The sequence below is a fragment of the Mus musculus genome, chromosome 7 (genome assembly GCF_000001635.26).
Source record: "Mus musculus strain C57BL/6J chromosome 7, GRCm38.p6 C57BL/6J".
Lineage (NCBI taxonomy): Eukaryota > Metazoa > Chordata > Mammalia > Rodentia > Muridae > Mus > Mus musculus.
Window position 1 is genome coordinate 132886488 of NC_000073.6, and position 15874 is coordinate 132902361.

General features: G+C 47.0%; 2 long non-coding RNA genes across 7 annotated transcripts in view; one reads left to right on the forward strand and one right to left on the reverse strand.

The window, feature by feature from the left end:
* 1500002F19Rik overlaps positions 1-15874 on the reverse strand; it is a 59397-nt gene that overhangs the window by 11874 nt on the left and 31649 nt on the right. Inside the window, exons 1-3 of one of the 5 annotated variants that reach the window (XR_378553.4) lie at positions 9326-11055; positions 6659-6767; positions 2993-3591 (exon numbers count right to left, since the gene is read on the reverse strand). The exons of 1 other annotated variant lie outside the window; for it this stretch is intronic. This is a non-coding gene — a long non-coding RNA (RIKEN cDNA 1500002F19 gene). Of the gene's footprint in view, positions 1-2067; positions 2770-2992; positions 3592-6658; positions 6768-9325; positions 11056-15874 lie in introns of those variants that run through there. 3 more of the 5 variants (XR_003946680.1, XR_870008.3, XR_003946681.1) reach the window with 3 other exon arrangements.
* Gm46003 lies at positions 10391-15835 on the forward strand. 2 transcript variants are annotated; one of them, XR_003946683.1, is made up of 3 exons: positions 10391-10463; positions 12069-12184; positions 13445-13647. It is a non-coding gene; the product is annotated as a predicted gene, 46003 (long non-coding RNA). The 2 variants fall into 2 exon arrangements; XR_001778301.2 differs by having other exon boundaries at positions 12069-15835.

Sequence of the window (15874 nt, forward strand, 5' to 3'; positions counted from 1 at the left end):
TTCAGCAAGACCCTGTCTCAAAAAAAAAAAAAAAAAAAAAAAGGTTGAGGAGCTGAAGAGATGGCTCAGCTGATAAAGATCTGAGTTTATTTCTAGGGCCCACGTGGTGTAAAGAAATAACCAATTTCAGTACATTGTTCTCTGACCTCCCTATGTGATGTGTGCCATGGCATACATAAACACACACACACACACAGAGTAATGAAACAAGGCAGCTTACGTTAGACTCTGGTCTCCACATGTGTAGGCATGGGCAAATATATATACAGTGGACACACAGACACATAAAAAAGACGTTTTTAAGTCAATGTAAATAAAAACTTAGGAGAAAGTTAACAGTTGTGACCTGTGTCCTGGATCTGTGTTGGTTGCAAGTTCCATTCAGTTACTGGGATCCTCACTCTTACAAGGTTCTATCCACACTGATTTTTCCCCCTAAAAAACCTGAAACCAAGTTAGCTTTTCTTAGCTCAGAATCTGTTTCCTACAGGTCCGAAAAGTCTCAGAGAACAAAGACAACTTGAGGCCAGACTCTAAGGCGGAAGCCAGGAAATGCTAGTGTGCACACGTGGGGGACACACGAGCATTTTCTTGATCATAGGAATACTCTCTTTGCAAAACTCTGCCTTCTGCCTGCTATTGTTCCTTCATGTGGTGGCCTTCAACTTGTATCAGGAGGTGCAGAGTGTCTGGTTAGTCTGGTCCCCATACAAACAAGTCTGGGAGGTGTTTGATTCCAAAATAAACATTTCCTTGTTAGGAACATTTGCTGTGGCCAGCTCACTGTGGTTGGCGGAGTAGGCAGGGGTCATTGGGTTCCAGTGACAAACAGATATGGTTTAGTTGTATTAAAATATGGATCACCCAAAAGACCTTTCTGACAGGTCCAACCCAGGTGTGTAGGAGGAGTAAAGAAACGTAGTTGCTCCCTGGAAATCATCACAGGATCCTGGCTTGCAGGAGATGGGAAGTTAGGAGTCAGAGTTTATGCAACCTGACCCTTTAAAAGAGTTTTCAGTCTGGGACAAGGCTGCCCATTGTTTGGGGACCAGCTCAAATGTCTCCTTTAGAAAACCCTTGTGAGTGCCTGGAGAGAACTGTGTAACCTCAGTGCTATGCATTTGTTGTGATGCAGTCACTACCCAGCACAGAGCAGATCAAGACTTAGACCCCACTCTGCGGGTAGGTGGTGATGTCCTACAGGACAGAATAGTAACGAAAGCACCTCAGAATCCCCAGGGACTGGTTGCAGACTGGGTACCAGGAAATATGGGTTGAGTAAAAGAAGACAGTTACTAGTGTTAAAAAGGAGTCAAATAAAATCCTGAAGATAGACTTGCTTAGAAGAAAGGCAGAGGTTAGTTAGCACCTGGGAGGTGCTGGCAAGAACTCTGACTAGGCTGTGAGATGGCTCAGTAAAGGTGTATGTCACACAAACCTGGGGACCAGCATTCACGCCCCAGGATCCACACACATAAAGGTGGAAGGAAAGAATTGACTCCACAAAGTTCTTCTCACACACACACACACTACACATACCTGCAGCTGTACCTTCCCTACCATGATAGGCCCTGGAACTGCATGCCAAAATAAACACCTTTCTTTATATTAATTTTGCCGGCTATTTCATCACAATGAAGCAAGTAAACTAAACCAGGTGTTAGTCAAGAATTCCTAAACATATAAGTCCTGAAAAGATCACCTCCATATGCCAGTGTCTACAGCCTTATCTACCCACTCACAGCTGTCTGCAGATAAACAGGAAATTAAGCTGGAGTCTTCAACATCCCGCCCCAGCAACAGAGGATTCCTACCACGCAGTACAAAGAACCCCAAACCAAGACTGAGGAGACCTTTCAGACATAAGCAATGATTTAGAAGAAAACACATCTTCCTGGGTCTCAGTTTCCCATTCTGCAAGAACAAGACATAGCCATTGATGGTTTGTTAGGTCCCATTCTAAGTTTCTGTGAGAAATTCTAGATGAAGGCAGTATTGTATACCCAGAGAACTCATAACCAGAAAAACAAAACAAAACAAGAGTGAAGAATTTGGTAGAGTACTGACCTTCTTCAGCTTAGTCCAAAATCTGAGATTTGAATTTCTGGATTCTGCATCAGGAGCCAGGCAGGGCTGACCTGTCTGGCTAGGCTCTGTGGTTCTGCCAACCACAGAGCTCTTACTCCCAGTGTCCTTCTCAGAGAGGCATTCATAGACGTACAAAATAAAGTCCTAGGCACAGCCTTCCATGGAGCAGGAAGGAAGTTAGAGGCCACAGAAGGTGGCTTTGTGTGCCCACACATGAATTATTCTCTGAGTCTGTGAGTGCCTGTTGCATTTGGCACTGTTGAGTGGATTAGATATGGCCCTATCCTGGACCTCTCAATGTGTCTCTCAAAAGATCATCCACTCTTCATTCTAGTGGTATATGCCTGGCCCAAATGAAGCCATCAGATTCTAGAAATTTATAAAACTATATAAAACCTCAAGGAGGCTGGAACTGAGTCGTGGGGTCGGGGTGGGGCCCAAAACCTAGAGGTGTGGTCCAAGAGGTTCTGCGCCTGAAGTCTCTGGAGAGCTCCCCCTGGCCCTGGCTCCCCAGCACTACCTCTGACAGAGGATGCCACTCAGAATTCCTCCAGCCACCTCTGTTATCTCTATTGGTTTATGTTTCCCTGGTCCTAACCAGAGCCACCATCTTCTAAAGTAATGGTTTTGTTTGTTGGTTGGTTGGTTGGTTTTTTTGTTTGTTGTTTGTTTGTTTGTTTGAGACAGGGTTTCTCTGTATAGCCCTGCTGTCCTGGAACTCACTTTGTAGACCAGGCTGGCCTCGAACTCTGAAATCCACCTGCCTCTGCCTCCCAAGTGCTGGGATTAAAGATGTGCGCCACCACGCCCGGCTTTAGAGCAATGGTTCTTAACCTGTGGGTCACAACCCCTTTGGGAGTTTCGCATCAGATACTTATATTATGATTCATAAACAACAAGATTACAGTTACAAAGTAGCAAGGAAAATCATTTTATGGCTGGGGGTCACCACAACATGAGGAACTGTAGTAAATGGCTGCAGCACTGGGAAGGCTGAGAACCACTGTTCTAGTGTCCCAGCTGCCTTCTTGGGTTTAGGTGTTGTTCCTTCACAAAAATCCATGTCTGAATCTTCGCTAGACAATTTCTCGGTGCTTTATCCTTCTGGTCCTGGTAGTGTTTCATCTCTCAGCCTTGGCACTCCAGTTATTCATTCTCTTGCACTTGGTAGGTAGCCATATTCATCCCAGGTTGACCTCTGAAGGTGGTAGGCCTTAGAGCCACACCCGCGGCACAACGTGAGTGCCGCGTTGCAGCAATTTCCGGGGGATCCTTTCATCACCTTGTTTCTGGCCTCTGCCAGTTTAGTGATGGGATTACCAGACTGCGTCACTGCCCTTAATCCATTAAGTATTTCCAGTCATGGCAATGATCTGGAAATTTCTCTTGCCTAAACTGAGCTCAAAGAACCAGATGGCATTTTTAGGATGTTTTTGCAGGAAGCTGGTGAGTGCACTCCAATAGCCTATTCTTCCTGGGGAGAGGCTGGGGGAAATGTTGGCACTGTGGACCGAATGGGGTTAGGAAAATTAATGACAAGAAAGGAACACACCTCAGCATACTTTCAGTTAGAATGCACTCATGAGTGGGAATGGGTGAAGAGGCCAAGGAAGGAAGTACTGGCCTCCTTGCCAGTGTGCTAAGCCAATGGGTCCCCTAGGTAACCCAGGCCATCTCATCTGCCCCAGATGTAGCCGGGCCATTCTCTTTCTGTTAACTCTCATGCCCCATCTCCCGCCGACCCCCGTCATCAGTTTAAAAGCTTCCTTGTCTCCTTAGTCCTGGCCCCTCTCCCAAATCCCCTGCTCCCAAACCCACCAGCTGTCCCTGGGAGAACATCAAGAATTTCTGTGACAAAATAGAGACCTTAGACCACCTGGCCACCTGACCCAGACCTAGGAAGTAGCCCATAGAGAGGCTGGAGTAAGTAAGCCTCGAGTTGGAATCCAAGCCATGTCTAACTTAATTACACACCCTGGGCACAGAGCCCCTGTCTCTGAGCCCCATCTGTAGGTATAGTTGGGTGACAATACTTACCTCGGAAGGCTGTGTTAACAGTTAAGTGGCAGAGCATAAGAACTTACAAACAAAGCCGAGAGAACTGAGTACTAGTGTAACTCACTGAGGTTACTAGTGTCCAGAATTAAGTTGTGCTCTGTGGCGGCCAGTTTTACAGACCAGGACTGGCAGGTGTGGGTGCTGAGAGCCCCGTCCTCAGGTCTCCTCCACAGAATGGGCTATGGAGGAGCACAGGGTGAATGTGGGAGGTGACAGGAAGAAGGATTGGGTGCCTTTCCTAAGTCTTCTCAGTTGGTTAGATTGGTCTCTGAGTGAGCTTTGGGCAAAATGAAAAAAGGAAATATATCTAGATCCGCAGAACCATAGTGCAAGGAGAGGACCAACTCTTGAAAGTCGAACTCTGACTCATGCGCGCACACACAATAGTAATGATAATAAAGTAGAATATAGACACAGAAGTTCAGATGGGGCAGCACCGCCTAGGAGAACCTTCTGCCCTCTTCTGTTCCACCTCCCAGCTTGTGTCAGGTCACGTGGGCTCAGAAATGTGCCTGGCCGTTCTAAAGAAATGAATTTTGCCATGTAGTGGCCCTGCACACCTAAAAGCCCAGCAGTTGGGAGGCAGAGCCAGGTGGATCTCTGAGTTCAAGGCCAGCCTGGTCTACAGAGTGACAAGCCAGGTCTACAAGGACAACCAGGGCTACACAGAGAAAACCTGTCTCAAAACAAAACAAAACAAAAACCAAATAATCAAACAAATAAACAACAACAACAAAATAATTGAGTTTTAGGGCTGGGATAGAGTACTGTAGTAGCACACAGGAAGCCCATGGCTCATTCCTGGCACTGCATAAATCAGGTACGGTGGTAATATGCTTATAATCCCAGCACTCGGGATATAGAAGAAGAAAGGTCAGAAGTTCAGCTATATGGAAAAGTGGAGGATGGCCAGAATATGTGAGACACTGAGTCAAAACAAAGAAAAAAGAACCTGGGGAGGTAGCTCAGTGGGTAGGAACACTTGCTGTGCAGCTATGAGGACCTGAGATCAAATCCCCCAGAGCCATGTAAAAAAACACTCACTCATATACACCTGTAACCCCAGCTCTGAGGATGGGGAGGCAGAGACAGGAGGATCATGGGGTTTGCTGGCTACTAGCCTAGCCCAAAAGTTCCACATTCAATGAGAGACCTAATATCTAGGAGATTAGGTGGAGAGTGACAGAGTAAGATGCCTAATGTCTCCCTCTGGCCTCTCTCTGTGTATACACCTGTACACTCATGCACTTTTTAAAATGTAATGCAATTTTCCTTAAATAGCTGCCTGGCTAGTGGCTACAACACTAGGCAGCCAAGGATGCTTTGCGCTTGTCTCTTAGGGAGACCAGAGATGCTGGCATGCATCATGATGTACCCAATGTCCCAAAGCTGCTGAAAAATCCAGGAGGATGCCTCCTGCCTCCTCTACAGCTGCTCTCAATCAAGATGGGCTCAGTGAAAGCTAGCCTGGGAAAGGGTAGTCTGCCCTAGATAGACATAAACAAAGAGCAGAAACATTCAAATGTTCTGGAAGCCCCACAGGGCTTGGCAGCCAGTTTAGGAAGTGCGGCTGTCCTTGCCCAACCTGAGATGCCCTTCACAGTGTCCTGGCACGTCCAGTGTATGCGGGCAAGAGCCAGACACGGGCAAAGGTACCACACCTGGGGCAGCAGCAACCTCTGGGACCCTCCTGACCAGCACAGTCGCTCTCTCCCCCACCAGCCCAGCTTGGCTGGGGAAGGCCACCTGCAGTGGGGGGTGACGGCCATCTCAGCAGTTAACCCAGATTCCCCCTGCACATTCCCTCAGCCTGCCCACACAGATACCCAGGTGGAGGAGCAGATTAATCCAGCTCTGTATCCGGGGGCTGGCACTCATATCTTCATCTACCAGGGAGAGTGGGCTGAGTTATGGGCAAGGCTGATGACATCCAAGCCCTCAGGAGCAGAGGTGGGTGGAAGAGAGTCCTGGCACCTCTTTCAAACCATCTGCTCCCAACCAAACCACGTGAGTACAGCAGAGTGTTCCAGGCACCCTGAGACCAGGCAGGAGCAGTGTCCAGCCCACTCCTTACCCCACTCGCCCCTTTACTTCCCCACCCCTTCCTGCTCTCTTCCTTTCTTCCCCTTCTCTTTTGTTCAGGTAAGTTTTTAATCGAGGTATAATGAGCACAGAAGAGGACACAAATCATGAACATACAGAATCCTCCCGGTCACCTCGGCTAGGTAACTGGCCTGAAGATCAAGAACTAGGACACAGGGGTGGAGAGAGTTCAGCAGTAAAGAGCACTAGTTCGTTCAGAGAACTCCAGCACTCACATGGTGATTCATAACCATCTGATGCCCTCATCTGACCTCCCTGGGCACTAGGCACACATGTGGTGCATATATATATACATATGCTGAACATTCATAAACATAAAAATAAATAAACGATAAAGGAAGGAAATACACTGGGCTTGAGAAGTCCCCTTCCTGTCCCTTCCTGGCCGTTAACTGAATCTTAGGATTACCATTGCCGTGACAAAACATGATGACCAGAAGCAGCGTGGGGAAGAAAGGGTTTATTTCAGAGTCTGTTCCACATCACAGTCCATCATCAAAGGAAGTCAGGGCAGGAAACTGAAAGAAAAACAAAAGTTAGCAATGGAAAAATACTGCTTACTGGCTTGCTCTCCATGGCTTGTTCAGCCTGCTTTCTTATACTACCCAGGAGTACTTGCTAGATTAGCACCACCCACAATGGGCTGTGTCCTTTTTTGTAGAAGTTCTGTCAGACTGAAGAAGTCAATTTACTATAAACCTACCCCTAGTTTTAAAATTATTTATTTTTAGACCATTATTTTACATTGATTGATTGATTGATTGATATATGTAGGGATGTGTTGTCCACACTACATGTAGTCAGTGCCCTCACAGGTTAGAATAGGGTGTCAGATCCCCTGGACTGGAGTTGTAGCTGACTGTAAGCTGTCACGTGGGTGCTGAGACTCAAGCCTGGGTTCTCTGTTAGAGCAGCCAGTATTCTTAAACAATGAGCTGTTTCTCCAGGCCCCAAATTGTTATTTGTTTAATAATTTATTTTTATTATTATTTTGTGTACAGTGATGTTTTAAACATGTGTGTATGTGTGAGAGTGTCAGATCCCCTGGAACTAGAGTTATAGAAAGTTAAGTTGCCATGTGGGTACTGGGAATTGAACCTGGGTCCTCTGGAGGAATAGCTAGTGCTCTTGACTGCTGAGCCATCACTTCGGCGTCAGTTGTTGATATGCTGTTATTTAATTTTATTTGTATGCGTGTTTTGCCTGTACACATGTCTGTTTACCATGTGCATGCCTCATGTCCTCAAAACTCAGAAGAGGGAATCAGATTGCCTGGGGCTGGAGTTACAAACAGTTGTGAGCTTCCATATGGGTACTTGAAATTGAACCTGGAAGAGCAGCCAGTGCTCCTAACCACTGAACCATCTGAGGTGGTTTGAATGGCCCTCATAGGCTCATATATTTGAATGCTTAGTCACCAGAGAGTGGCACTATTTGAAATGATTAGAAGGCCTAGGAGGTGTGGCCTTATTGGAGAAAGTATGTCACATTTTTTGAGGTTTCAAAAGCCCATATCAGGTCCAGTCTCTCAGCTACTTCTCCAACATCATGTCTGCCTCCGTGCTCCCCATCATGATGATAATGGACTAACATCTGAAACTTCAGGAAAGCCCACAATTAAATGCTTTCTATTATAAAAGTTTCCTTAGTCATTACGTCACTTCACAGCAATAGAACAATGACTAAGAAGCCATTTCTCTATCCCATATTTTATTTTGCTTTATGTACATCTTTCTGAGTGTATTCCACACGTGTACAGGTACCCATAAAGGCCAGAGAGGGTGTCTGGTCCCCCGGAGCTGGAGTTGCAGGTAGTTGTGAGTTGCCCATCATGGGTGCTGAGACCCAGACTCGGGTCCTCTCCAAGAGCAGATGACCATTGTGTCATCTGTCTGGGCCCCCATTTTTTTTTTTCTTAAACTGAAAGGTTTGTTTGTTTGTTTGTTTTTTGAGACAGGGTTTCTCTGTGTAGCCCTGGCTGTCCTGGAACTCACTCTGTAAACCAGGCTGGCCTCCAACTCAGAAATCCGCCTGCCTCTGCGTCCTGAGTGCTGGGATTAAAGGCGTGCGCCGCCACGCCTGGTGAAAGGTTTCTTTTGCATTGTGCTTGGAGTGGAGTACAGAAAATACGCTTGTAAAGGTCTGAGTGCATCTGAGTGCTCTTGCTTGTTGGCCTTGTTTCCTGTTTTGCTGACATAAGGTCCTGAGAATCCTGGCCTGGAAGTTACAGATGGTTTATGGTGTAAGAAAGCTTGCCAAGCAAGCCTGATGACGTGAGTGTGGTGCCAGCGCTGCAAGAGAAGAGCTCTTCACCCAGCCTGCTTCAGAGCACCCTGGGGAGTTGTAGCCAATCCCTCCACACTGAGTCTCCCTCTTGAGAACTCTTCATCTGATTGATCTAGGCCAGCTGGGCCCTGGTATTTTTTTAGTGCTCACTAGGGGGTCTTGGTGAGCAGGTGAGGTTGAGATGATCAGTCTGTTTTCATAGACTTAAGGACATGGCAGTGAGAGGGCTGGGCCTCTGAGTGCCTCCTTTGCTGCCTCTGCCTTACATGGGAGGATGAGAGCCGAGAAAGCCTATGGGCTGACGATAACTGGATTCATTCAGCCCTGATGACCTCACTTGTCATTCTGGTTAGAAAGTACAGCCTGGCACAGAGCCAGTACCTCAGCCCTCACAACAAGTCAGGCTAGTGGCAAGAATCCAGGCCTGGGTGACCATAGCCTCAGCCACACTCGGCATACCCACTGTCTACCAGACTCTCTGTGGCTGTCTTTCAAGCACCTCACAGGTGTTATTAGGCATGCTACGTGGTGACAATTGTTTGGTCCAGTTGGTCCACACAGGATAAAGTGAGCCAGACTGGAAGCATTCGGAGTTGCCTGACTGTGAAGTCTGTGGGTATCTCATTAGTTCTTTCTGTTCCTTCTGTTTCAGGGAAGGAGGCCATCAATACCGAAGCCAGCTAACTGGGGCCCTTCTGTAGGCAAAGCCATATTCCTTTAGCCTCAGCGTCTCTGGAAACCCAAATGTCACCTGGTAATTGGTAGAGAAAATATTTCCCAGGTCGCTTACCCATCATGGTCTGGCTTCTGCAGCTTCACCTCTGGACACCTGCATATTCATCAGGAAATGTCTGCTATTAAAGGCATGTTTGCTGTTTCACACCCATGTGTTCCTCTCTGAAGGGCAGACCGATGCTTGCTCCGCTCCAGAAATGAGCGAGCTTCAGTCACATGGCTGAGCGCACACCCTCCTGATTCGCAGGGGGATACATTGTTCTAAAAGGTCTCAATCTCGCTTCCTACTAGCAGGCTCTCTGTCCAGGCTCCAGCACCGTGAACATTCATTCTTTCAAAGAAAATGTTTAAATATGCCAGCAGGAAGAGTATCTATCTCTCCTCACCCCACCTCCACCGCCAGCCACTCATAACCTTCCTCCTAGAAGTGCAACTCAGTTGGTCAAAAAACAAACAAACAAACAAACAAACAAGCCGCACTACCTTTTGAGTTTGAAAAACAAAAATGCCTCGGGCTCATTCAGTCAAATGCTTGCTGTGAAAATACAAGGACTTGAGTTAGAGCCATCCAAATCTATGTGGAAAAGCCAGGCGTGCTAAAAATAAACGCACAACCTCAGTCCTGGAGAGAGAGAAGCTGGCAATGGCCTTCCTCAAAGCCCATGTGGCTCCTGATTCGCATTTTCTTGCCTTCTAAAAAGTGCTAGGACCTTACTGGGTCTCTGATAGGGGCAGCCATCACAAGTTCCCCCAGCATCCTAGATCCTCTGAACGGGGCCAGTTACCCGTGATTCCTTCTTCCTTTGCCTCTGGAAAAGCTTATTCTGGAAAGCACCAGTTGAGTGCCCTAAGACTGTGAGGGGGCGTGGCCTGCACATATCATGTGACTTGGCTGAGGGGCCCTCTTGGCAGCCATTACTTCCTGAATCCTGACCTTGGTCCTTTTCAAGGGCATGGCAAGGCTCCTCCAGCAATGGGATCACACAGGTCATCTCGCAGCCAAGGGACCTTCAACTCTTTGTGACTTTCTGAACTGCCAAGGACTCTGATTTTCACATCATGACTGATTTTCTTTTTCAGTCTTTCTAAGATGCAATCAGTCCATCGTGGAAGTGGGAGTCCGTCCAGTACCAACATGTGTGGAGCCCATGTGTCCCAGTGGAGAAACAGCTTCATGTTGCTACTTCAGGAAGGTGGAGAGAACCAGCTTTAAAATACCAGGGAAGGCGGGGCATGGCGGCACAGAGGCAGAGGCAGGAGGATCTCTGTCAGTTTGAGGCCAGCTCAGTCTACATAGAGAGTTCTAGAACAGCCAGTGAGTTTTAGGACAGCTACACAGTGAGATTCCCACCTTTAAAAATAATTGCAGCTTTATACCCCAGTGACTTTCAGGAACAAGGAGAGCCAACACTCTAAAAGGGTCCATTACTAATATGCTCAATGTTCATATGATATTAGGCACACTCAGCCCCCCATGTACTTTTCTTATTCCTCATGGAATCTGCAGTGAATTGGTTAAATGTGACTACGCATGAGGACCCTTCCCTAAGAGGTGTGCTCCAAGACCTGGCCATACAGAAATGCTCAGCGCCAAGGCCACTTTTTCTTTACTGTGAGTTTTGTAGGATATTAAGAAATACAAAACGGAACAAATGGCTGAAGCGATAGCCCAACCGTCACCGTTTGGTTCCCAGCAGCCACGCTGAGGAGCTCCTAAGGTGACTCTAGCTCCAGGGGCTCTGTCGCCCTCTTCTGGAACCATAAGCACCAGCACACACATTAATTACAAAGCAAAAGAGGAAGAACTTTTTATGTGCACACATACAGAACCTTTCTTTTTTGTTTGTTTGTTTTGTTTTGTTTTGTTTGTTTTTCGAGACAGGGTTTCTCCGTATAGCCCTGGCTGTCCTGGAACTCACTCTGTAGACCAGGCTGGCCTCGAACTCAGAAATCCACCTGCCTCTGCCTCCCGAGTGCTGAGATTAAAGGTGTGCGCCACCACGCCAGGCAGAATCTATCTTTTTTTTTTTTTTTTTTTTTTTTTTTTGCCAATTTAGCTTTTAAAGTGCTGCACTGGAAAGCAGGTCTAGGTTCCTGTGAGAGATAGTAGTGAAGTCCATGGGGCGAAAGGGACAAGAGATGGAAGAAGAGGGCTGGAGGGATGGCTCAGCAGTTGAGAGCACTCACTGGCTGCACTTTCAGAGGATCCGGGTTCGATTCCCACCACCTACCTGGTAGCCCACAATCATCTATGAATTCAGTCTCAGGGGATCAGACTCCTGATTCTGGCATCCCAAGGCACTGCACATATCCACTGCACTCACATGCAGGCAAAACACCCATAGCCATACAAAAAAACAGATCCTAAGAGGTGGGAGATGTCTTCATTCAGGCCAGAAAACTGTGTGATGCCATGGAAGGTGAAAGCCAAACTAGTTTTTTCTGTACATAGTGGCTCACATTTGTAATCCCAAGAAGCTGCGGCAGGAGAAACACTGTGTTCAAGGTCAGTCTGGGATACATGGCAAGATCATGTTTAAAAAATATAAACAAGGGCTTGAGAAATAATAGCTCAGCAGTTAAGACCGTATACATCTCAAAGATGGGAGTTTGATTCCCAGCTCTACAGCAGGTGACCCACAAACTCCTGAAACACCAAATCCAGGGGTACACTGCCATCTACTGGCCTCTAAGGGCACTGCATCCACATACACAAATCTACATTTAGAGACACACAATCAAAACAAACAAATAAATAAATTGAGCTGGGTGGTGATGGTGTATGCCTTTAATTTCAGCATTTGGAAGGTAGAGGCAGGCAGATCTCTGGGTTCAAGGCCAGCCTGGTCTACAGAGAGAGTTCCAGGAGAGCCCAAGCTATACAAGAAACCTTATCTGGAACAACAAAAATAAGGTAGGTGTTGGGTGTGGTGTTCTATGGACTAGGGAGGCAGAGACAGGAAGGTCTTTGTGAGCTCAAGGTCGGTCTCATCTCATTGCATAGTGAGTTCAAGACCAACATAGTAAAACTCTGTCCTAAAAAATAAAACCCAAAGAGCTAGAGAGATGGCTCAGCAGTTAAGAGCACTGACTGCTTTTCCAGAGGTCGTGAGTTCAATTCCCAGCAACCAGATGATGACTCACAACCATCTGTACTGGAATCAATCAGATGCCCTCTTCTGGTGTATCTGAAGACAGTGACAGAGTACTCACATAAGAGTACTCTTATGTAAGTCTTTTTTTTTTTTCCGGGTGTTTTTGAGACAGGGTTTCTCTGTGTATCCCTGGCTGTCCTGGAACTCACTCTGTAGATCAGGCTGGCCTCGAACTCAGAAATCCTCCTGCCTCTGCCTCTGCCTCCCAAGTGCTGAGATTAAAGGCATGCAGACCACTGCCAATGGTAAGTTGGCCTTGCTCCAGTAAATAACCCCACAGCCATACTCCTGCAGGCAGCCCCCATTAAGTGCAGTGGGAACAGAAGCAAAACAGTTTGAGTAGGAGAGGGATTTGCTGGGAAGAAGGTTTCAGTGGGGCGGGGGATGAGAGAAGGAAATGGGGAAAAATGATTGAAGAACATTTTATACATATGAAATTGTATGAGAATTAAAACATGTAAGTCTCCAATATTACCAAAGTTATCATGCATTTGCTTCAAAATTCATGAATTAAATAAAATTCATGAAATAAATAAAAATTCAAAATTAAAACGGACTGTGGTGACACGTGCCTTTAATCCCAGCACTGTGGAGACAGAGGCAAGAGATCTTTATGATTTTGTGGGAAGTTCGCAGCCTGGTCTATACAGCAAGCTCTAGTACAGTACACAGTACAGTACAGTATTCTCAAAAATAAACCAGTTCCCCAAAACCCAAAGTTCATTTTAGAAGTAAAGTCTTCTTATGCTCCTTTGTTCTGTTTTTGCTTTTATTTTTGTTTTTTCAAGAGAGGGTTTCTCTGTGTAGCCCTGGCTCTCCTGGAACTGACTATGTCGGAGACCAGGCTGGCCTCCAGCTCACAGAGATCCACCTGCCTCTGCCTCCTGAGTGCTAGGATTAAAGGCGTGCGCCACCTTGCTGAGCAAGAGAGTCTTATTTCATCTACAGAGTAGTTCTGTAAGTTTTCTTCTCTGGGGGATGGATGGCTCAGTGGTTACCAGCTCTTGTTGCTTTTTCAGAGAACCTGAGGTATGTTCCCAGCACCCACGTTTGAGGTTTACAACCGTGTGTGACTCCAGTTCCAGGGGACCTGACGCTCTTTGGCTCACACAGTGAACATATGTACCTTCAGGTACACAAATATACAGATGAAATAAAATGAGTAGGTGCAAACACATATAGACACAAAATAAAATGAATAAATAAATCTTTTTAAAATGTCTTTTTCTCTCCTCCTCCTCCTTCCTTCTTTCTTCTTCTTCTTCCTTCTTCTTTTGAGACAGGGTCTGCTATGAACATCGGGCAGGTCTGGAACTCATGATGATCTCCTGTCTGTCCAGGGGCCCTGCCCCTCTATAAGTACTCTTTGAAGGCCCTGCCTCCTGGATTCTTGGTGCAAAGGCTCTTGGTCTTTACAAGCCAGCCCTCAGAGATCAGCTGTACCTGCCTGTAATGCTTAAAACAGAATTTGGTGTAGTCGTCCAGCAGCTATGGACAAGCTGGGTATACCACAGAGGGGGACTGGAAATGAAAAAGGAAAGGGGAGAGAAGGATGAAGCCAAGGCAAAAGTTTCTGATCAATGCTCAAAGTTTAATATTGAGCACTGTATTTATATAGGGAGAACCCACAGACCCATCCTTTGTTTCAACTGGATTATTTCTGCTTTGTTTCAGTTGGATTATGTTGCAAAGCAAAGTCAGCAGGCAATCTACTCCTGTAGGAAATTGCAGGTGCTGCAAGGCTGAAGACTCCACCTAGGTGGTTAAGGTTCAACTGTAGCAAACATTTAGGGTCTATTTAGCCTGCTCAAGGCTGGGGAAGGGCACAATGTGGGGCTGGTGATCATGCAGCCTGGGAGCTGATGCAGGGCCTCCACTTCTGGCTCTTTTCCTGTGTTTAGCTGCTATGAGGTCATGGGTGCAGCTGCCATGTCAACTCCTGAACATAGTCTTCCCCGAAACTCTTCCCACCTCCAGCTCTTACATCCTTTCTGCCCATCTTCAGAGACTCCCTGTATCAGGTGATATAGATGTCATGTGCCATTTAGGGCTGAGCACTCAACAGGCACCTATTCTTAGACCAGCAATGAGTTTCCACATTAAAGGTGTCAACAAAGCAAAGCCTCTTTCTATGACAAGTCCCATCACATGACCCTGAGCAGTTGGTTTAAGCAACTTCTGTGTCCAAAGAGAGACCTGTGACTCTTGTATCCCTATACTAGAGAGAGGAATGGGACAATGGCATCAGCAGTGGCTGAGTGAAACAAACCGGTTGTGCAGGCTGCCTTGCTACCCACCCCTGCCACAAAAGATAATAGGCAGGGAAGTGGGACTGGGAGGCAGTGGTGCTGTGGCTGAGGGAGGGGGTGTGGCCAGTACCTTACAACCCTAAGGAGTTGGGGTGCTTGCCAGAGGGGAGACTGGCAGCCCATCCTCATGCTGCTCTGAAGAGCTCCCCAACAGAGCCACTAGAGATAAACTTGGCAAAGCTCTTAGGCAAGTGAGAGAAGGCTGAATGTCATTTCTGAAGGAGTGTGAGGGTGACACAGCAGCTGAGGGTATGAGGTGAGGTCAGCCAGATGGTGAGTCACCTGCATCAGGGCTGTGTGATGCTAGAAGTCAGCTTTGGAGGGATAGCTGGGCCCTTACCACCTCCCCCCCCCCCAAGTCCCCAGTTTCAATGTACACTGAAGGAGACAGCAGTTACAAATCTGCCATCACAGAGGACAGTGAGAACAGTGTGAAAAGGAGGAGCCAAGTAGAAATATACTTGTGGTGCTGTTGTTTGGTAGCTTGTGCTGGTTTGGGTTTTGTGAGATAGGGTCTTTAGGTAAGCCAGCCTGGCTTAGAACTTAACGTTCACCTGCCTCTGCCTCTTGCTCTCTGGGACTACCGCTTTGTGCCACCACACTCTGTTTCCTTTTGCTCTTCTACTGACCCTTCCTCTTCCCTGTTCTAAAGTGAGAGTCGCTGCAGGTGGGGATGGAGATGGGTTGTGGGGGACAGAGAAAATGGATCTCAACTCCTTCAGCTCTGCTTGGGGGAAGCTTCAAATTGGCATAGCATTATGGTTTACCTTGAACCGCGCTCTTCGCTACTTAAAATGAGGGCTGTTGCTCAACGCTGTCGGTGGGATGTGCTAAGTGTCATCTGGGAGGGGAGAATTAGCAGAGGAGCTCTGCACGGAGGGTGGAAGGCCTGTGACTTGCTACAAGGTTGAGAATGTTAAGAGGGCTCAGGGTGTGGCTCAGTTGGTAGAGTCCTTGGTTAGTATGCACAGCCCTCCAGGTGTGATACCCAGCACATGGTGACCTGTAACTTCATCCAGCACACAGAAGGTAGAGGTAGAGTTCTATATTGGCTAATAGCAAATGTAATAGTACCTAGACTACAAGAGCATAGCTGCAAAAGAAAAAAAAAAGAGTAGGGAAAAAAAGGGCTGAGTGGTG